This window comes from Suncus etruscus, chromosome 16 (assembly GCF_024139225.1).
Source record: "Suncus etruscus isolate mSunEtr1 chromosome 16, mSunEtr1.pri.cur, whole genome shotgun sequence".
NCBI classification, from domain to species: Eukaryota; Metazoa; Chordata; class Mammalia; order Eulipotyphla; family Soricidae; genus Suncus; species Suncus etruscus.
Genome location: NC_064863.1, coordinates 84,209,053 through 84,216,241, shown reverse-complemented (window position 1 = coordinate 84,216,241; position 7,189 = coordinate 84,209,053). Strand labels below are relative to the sequence as shown.

At 33.3% G+C, this 7,189-nt stretch overlaps 1 non-coding gene across 1 annotated transcript; it reads left to right on the top strand.

Moving 5' to 3' along the window:
- Positions 1-2,486: 2,486 nt before the first annotated feature.
- Positions 2,487-2,648, top strand: LOC126033041 (U1 spliceosomal RNA). The gene has a single exon (XR_007504197.1). It is a non-coding gene; the product is annotated as a U1 spliceosomal RNA (small nuclear RNA).
- Positions 2,649-7,189: the final 4,541 nt, after the last annotated feature.

Sequence of the window (7,189 nt, the reverse complement as noted above, 5' to 3'; positions counted from 1 at the left end):
TTACTCCTGACTCAGTGCCCAGGCATTAAGCATTTGTGGCAAGGGAAGAGAACCAGATGAGATGACACAAATAAGTTCCCAGATAGAGCTTGTGAAAACAAGAGCCCTATCCACTATCTGGCTCCAACTTTCTTCTTTCAAAAATGACACCCTTCAATTCTATTCAGTCCAAAGCAAAGTGTAAGATATTATTTTTTCTAACAGTTTAGTATTATCCTATTGACTGTATAAGTTAATATTTTATTCTTTGCATATTTGTTGTTTGACACTTACATTCTCTTCAGATCTATTTGTAATAAGTGATTAAAATTAGGGGTACTAATATTCTGAATTTATGTTTTTATGATCTTGGGTAGTTATCCAAGAGTAGAAAATCTGGGTCAGATGCATGTTCTATTTTTCATTTTAGAGAAGTCTCTACCCCATTTCCTCATAAATAATGAGCCAGATAATAAGTTCTACCAACAATGAATCTCTCTTGAAAGTCAAGAAATCTTAAGGAATAGTATTTGAATAACAATGCATTCCAAAAGGAGCTGGAGATGTTGAGCAGGTTGTGTTCAACTTGAGTGTTTTTTAAATGGAATGTCTACAAAAAACAGGGGCCTGGTGAACCCATCATGAGGAACCCTTCCTTTCCTCTTCAAGTGTGTACAGTGACAGCCTAGTGCTGTCAAGCTCTATCTCTATAAGTGGCAAACAATTTGAAGAAAGAAAGTTTCATCTTGTTTGTAATCTAGACTGCCTTGTCCAAACTTGAACGTAGTACTCATCTCCCTGTAAATCCATTGAGACTGTGTGGTCTTCCTATGGTGTTGCTTAGACCTAAAGGCCAGATACCTACCTCATTATATTGTATTTTCAGCATTCAAACACACTAGGGATAGCTTCTTTCTCTTTTTCCCTTTAAGCATGATTTATTACATTTCCAATTAAGTTCTTACGTTTTCTTATTTTTATCTGATTTTATTCATAGTCCCCAATACATCCTCTTATTATTGCCATCACAAATTTGGAGGCATCCAAAGATTGCTCTGCTCACATGAATAAACGGAGGGAATTGAAGATTTCACACTTATTGTGGATCCAGAGATCTTAATAGCAGTGATGTTAGGATTATATTTATTAAGGAGAAGAGGTGTTGGCAATGGGACTAGATTCTTTACAGCCACAAATAGGAGCCATAGTCACTATTTTTCACTTCTCAATTTATATATCATTACTTCACATATAGTATAATTCAGAAATATCGATTAATACCAGTGCATTGTACAGGATTCATGGCATTCTTAATCCAAAGATATAGTATTACCCAACTAAAAAAAATCAACAAAATGATCCCTCTAATCTATCTTCCCATGACCCTGACCCTCTGGCAAACACATTCTTTCCCACTGAATCTGAGTATTTTTGTCTTAGGACAATTTCGTATTTTTAAATAGTAGAGCAGTATTTTTCTTTACCACTTTGTTGTTTTCAGGGAAGCATATGGGGTACCTGGATTAAAACTTGGTCATCTGCCTGCATGACTGTACTCTCTCCAAGTGAACATAGCCTCTTTATCTAAAAATGGATTGGTAAGGAACTTCACCTCTGACTATTGTGAATAATGTTATTATGAGCACAGAGGTACAAATGCAATTCCAATTAATAAGTCTTTTTATGTTTATTAATGAATATCTATGAGTAGCATTATAGAAGCACATGAAATTCCCATCTTTAATTATTTTAAGAAATGTATTTATCATTTTTCCTATATGCTACACCAAGGAAGTTTCTCAATAACAATAATCCAAGATCCCCATTTTCAACATCCTTTTCAATAAGCAGAGTTTCTTGGGGTAAAGGCTATTTTCACTGGTGTGTAATGATCTATCTCTTTATTAAGGTAACAGTGGTTTACAAGAGAATAAGGGTTTATTAAAACATAATAATTATTACATTATTACAGAACACACCAGCCAAATAATGGCCAATATTCCTTCACCACTTCCATGGAATCTGCCTTGTTCCTCATCTTCCGATTTCTTCTCCACCATCTCTCTGCTGCTTGGTAGCCTCATCAGAACTTAAAGTTAGTTTTTATTTGACACCATCTTTGGACAAATACCAAATCATGAAATCGCTAGGTATTACAGTGGCTCTATTTTAATATTTTGAAAAGACTCCCTTTTATTTTTCATAAAAGTTGTTTTAATTTTCATTATGCTGTGTAACTTTGAGCATTTTTTTCCTTTGTCTATGGGTTGTCTGAATATTTTGTTTGCACATATTCAAGTTTTTTGCCCAATTTTGGATGGTTTACTTGCTTTTGAGTTGTTGCTATGGTGGTGATAGTAGTAAATTCTTTGTGTATATTTTGAATGTTAAACAAGTCCTCAGAAGATATATGATGTGCAAATACCTTTTTTGTTTTTTTTAAATTTCCAGTTTGTCTTTATCTATTGCTTTGTGGTAATTTCTTTGCTGTATAAGAATTTTGATGGATACTTACCTGGCAGGGGAGATACCATGATCACGAAGGTGGTTTTCCCAGGGTGAGGCTTATCCATTGCACTCCGGATGTGCTGACCCCTGCGATTTCCCCAAATGTGGGAAACTCGACCTCATGATTTGTGGTAGTGGGGACTGCTTTCGCGCTCTCCCCTGAAGAAAAAAGAAAGAATTTTGATGGAATCACATTTGTTTGTACTTGTTTTTTTTTTTTCCTTGCTATTTAATTTGAGTGTCCCAATACATTACTGATTCTGAGATTCTGGAATGTATCACTTACATTTTCACTCCTTTCTTAATGGTCTGAGTCTAGTCCAGTTTTAGGTACATTTTGAGTTAATTTTTTTGTTTGTTTAGATGCTAAAGAGAAGTTAAATTTCTTTATTTTATATCACCCTTCCCAATTTTCCAGCACCATTTAAGAAACTTTCCATTCTCCATTATGCAGACTTGGCTCTTTTGTCATAAATTAAATGTCTACGCATGCATCTTTATTTCTAGGTTCTATATTCTGTTACATCGGCCTATATACTTTCTGCAGTTTCAATATTTTCCTATTGATTTCTAATATAGGTTGAATTAAGAAAGACTGGTTCACTTCATTTTTATTCTTTTTCTGATAATTGCTTTTACTTTTAGGAATATCTTTTTATCCTATACTAATTTTAGAATTGTTTTATCTATTTTTAAAAAAATTATATTGGTACTTTAATAAGGACTGACATCAGTAGATTGATCTAGACATGATAGTCATTTTATTTAAAATATTTTATTCGGCTGGAGCAGTGGTCGGCAATCTTTCTTTTTCAACCGAGCCAAATCTCGCCAAAACCACGATTGAAATTTATTTTGAGAGCCACACAGGGTGCGCACTGACCGAGGCTAGGAGCAGAGTCCTGACTCCTGGAGTGGCCATCCGGCACACGGAAGAGCCAAATTAAAAGTGTAAAGAGCCACATGTGGCTCCCGCGCGAGCCGCAGGTTGCCGACCACTGGGGCCGCTGGAGGATAGCACAGCAGATAAGATATTTGTCTTTAATACAGCCAACTTGGGTTTGATTCCTGGCATCCCATAGGACTACAGAACCTGCCAAGAGTACTTTCTGAGCACAGAGCCAACAGTAACACCTGAACACTATTGGGTGTGGCCCCCAAAACAAAAAATATTTGATTGAGATTCTTTGGTTTCCAGTGGCCATTTTAAAGGCCATTTAGTAACTAGACCCCCAATCCATGAGCACTAAATACCTTCCCATGTCTTTATGTTGCCTATTTCTTTTAATAACATTGTCAATGTTTTTAATGCACAGACTTTCATCACCGTGGTTACATTTTTTAATTTCCCATTTTAGCTCATTATTTAATCATTGATTATATCAACAAATAGATTCATTGTATTGATTTTGTATCTTGTAACTTTATACTGTTTCACTATAAGACCACCAACTTCATATCTGCTTTATTAGAATGGTAGAGGAATAGGATTATATACATTGTTAGAGATAGCAGAAACCTTTAAAATTGTTTAATACATTTTTTCTTTAACTTTGATACAGAGTTCAAGTAAATAGAACCCCATGAAAGTTACAGTGCACAGAACATATACAGAGTAGAATAAACAAGCTATTTTCAAAAGTGGGCCTTTGAACAGACATCAGTTATATTTTTCTCTTGTCCAACTTTTTTTCTTTTCTTTCTGCTGAATTATTCAGCATATGTCTGTCTGACATCTCTTGATTTTAGTGGTTTCCTGTACTATTTGGGTTCATGTAAGTGATTTATTCTGAAATAATGATTGAGAAAGTTAAGTTTCCTGAAATAGAATTTCTGGCATGAAACTACATAGACTAGTCACTTGATATATCTTGGGTCAGGTCCGGTTGTACCTCCATTAATTCATAAAATGATACTAGCAATGCCCATGTTTTTTGTAATTATTAAATAATATAAAAACAGAATAATTATGCTTGTAGCTGTCTTTAAAATAATGGTTTGTGGCATTCTCATGATAAATAAAAGTTTTGGACTAATAACTTACATCTGATGAAAGTAATTTGAAAATTTCTTCATTAGTTAAATAAAAATTAGATATGTTGACTTCACCATTTATATTATGAACAGAAATTTTAATAAATTTATTTAAAGCAAATTATTTTAAAAACTAGAATTTTGAACGCAAGTACTTGATCTAAAGTTTATGGAGTGACTTTAGTCTTGTCTTGCATTAATAGTATTTTTCTTTTATTAAACCAGATAATTGAAGAGAGACTAATATTTGATTATTCATAGATTTTATGTAATTAAGATACAAATGTAAAAATTTAGTGACTTTAAATTATCACTTTTATGAAACGACTCCTATTGTGATAGAGAGATACAAGCACACTGTTAAACAATTTTTGATAATGATTAACCTAATTTCATAAAACATTTTGAATTAGCCTCTCTTGATTGATTTATAGTATACCTTAAAATTTTTGACTTTTAAAACTTGTTTTTAATGAATCACTGTGAATTACTAAGTTACAAAGTTATTAATGATTGAGTCTTCATATACAAATTTCCAATAATCCCTTTACCAGTATCTACTTACTAATGCTTATAATCTATATCTAGGAAGGAATATGTGATTAACATCCAAGTTTAGGTATCAGGAATTCTAAATTTTAAGGTTCAAATCTGTTTTAAAAGGTATGACAGTGGCCTGCATGATCGTACAAAGGATAAGATTCTTGTTTTGCACACAGCCAACCCTGGTTCAAATTGCAGCATCCTATATGGTCCCCCAAGCACAGCCAGGAGTTATTCCTGAATGCAGAGCTAGGAATAATCCCTGAACATTGTTTGGTGTGCCAAACCCTCCACTTTTCTGATCACTTTTTCTGTTTCTGTTCTCTTAAAAATAAGTTGAGAATGACATAGTTTTAATATCTGTAAAGATCTTTTATATTTAGCAAATGAACTATAAAAATAAAAATATAAATGATCAGATATGTTTTGAAAGTTATATTTTGCAAAGTAACACAAAGATGAAAATTGGGATGTAAGCACTAAATATAATTCTATCTATTAATTTATATATTAAATTTAGTCAGTTACAAACTTATTCTTGTCTGGGTCTCTGGCATACAATATATATGCCAGTGCCAATTCCCTCACCAATGTCTACTGTTCGCTACCAGAGCCCCAATTCTCCTCCAAAGTTTGAGGCTGCCACTATGATAGGAACTTCAATTATACATTTTAGGCATTATGATTTACAGTACTATTATTCACAGGTTTTTATGCTTAACAGTTTACCACTTTTCAAAAAGCTTCCTCATCCTGAGAGACCACTTTTTTCTACCATTGTTGAAGTGTTTTAATCTCTGTCCTATCCTAGTTCCCCTCAAGTAGAAAGTTTCCCGCTAAAGACTTATTCTCATGTTCTTTGTTTCTATTGACTTTGAGCACTTATTTTTCCCAACTATTATTATTAATATATATGTATATATACATATATATATATATATGAAGATCATGCTGTCTTTTTCTTTCTCTCTCTGACTAGCTACTTGCTGTAATTCTCTCTAGATCCATGTAGTAGCAAATCGCATGAATAAAACAACACCAGGGAGCCGGAGAGATAGCATGGAAGTAGGGTGTTTGCCTTGCATGCAGAAGGATGGTGGTTCGAATCCTAGCATCTCATATGGTTCCCTGAGCCTGCCAGGAGGGATTTCTGAGCATAAAGCCAGGAGTAACCCCTGAGCGCTGCCGGGTGTGACCCCAAAAAACCAAAAAACAAACAAAAAGCCCCAACCCCCCAAAAAATCACATTAGTGCTACATTGCAAATGAGTACTTTTGTGTCACTGAAGTGACATATTCACTGGGGTATGGCAAAATGTTATTCACACATCTAGTTTAGTCTTCTTCTTGTGTTTTGCTTTCTTTAGATTTTAGAAATTATGTTTCTTTCCTTTACCACTACTATCATATAAAAACCTATAAGTAACACCTTTAAAAATATATGTAGATGAATTTGTTTATTATATTTTACTATAAATGAATAGCCTATAAAGAGTTAAGTATATTTAGAAAGAAATAAATCACTCATACTTAGAGGAGTAGGTAAAAAGTATTTAGTAAGTAAATAGCATTCCAGTACTTGATAGTAGATTGAGATATCAGTTACATGAAGAGGAAATTTTCACCATCTCTTTATCATAAATAATATGAATTATTACCGCTAATTTAATAGTAGAGAAGCTTACAAAAAAAGCTTTTATTCCTAAATAGAATTAATACTTTATAAATGGTTAAATATTTTTCAAAGAATACATACTCTTTAAAATTTGATAAAATTAAAAAGTACTATTTTTTAATTTTCATTACCTTCTACAGTTTTATACATAGAGAGCATATGCAAACAAACTCAAAAATTATTTCCCATAGAAAGGGTCTGGTATCATTTTTTATCCTTTACCTTTGTTTTCTATGTTTCACATATTTGTTGTGCATATTTCTACCATCCTCATCCTGATATTAAAGAATAACAGTAAGCCTACTTCTGATTTAGTGTCCGTACATGACTCCCAATGAGCGCAGCTGAGGGCAGCTGCCTGACAGAAAACAGCACTTCCAGTAGAAAACATAAGCAACAACAGTTGATCAAACCCAGTGCTACTGAAAGCTAGTGGAAAAGAGAAACAGTC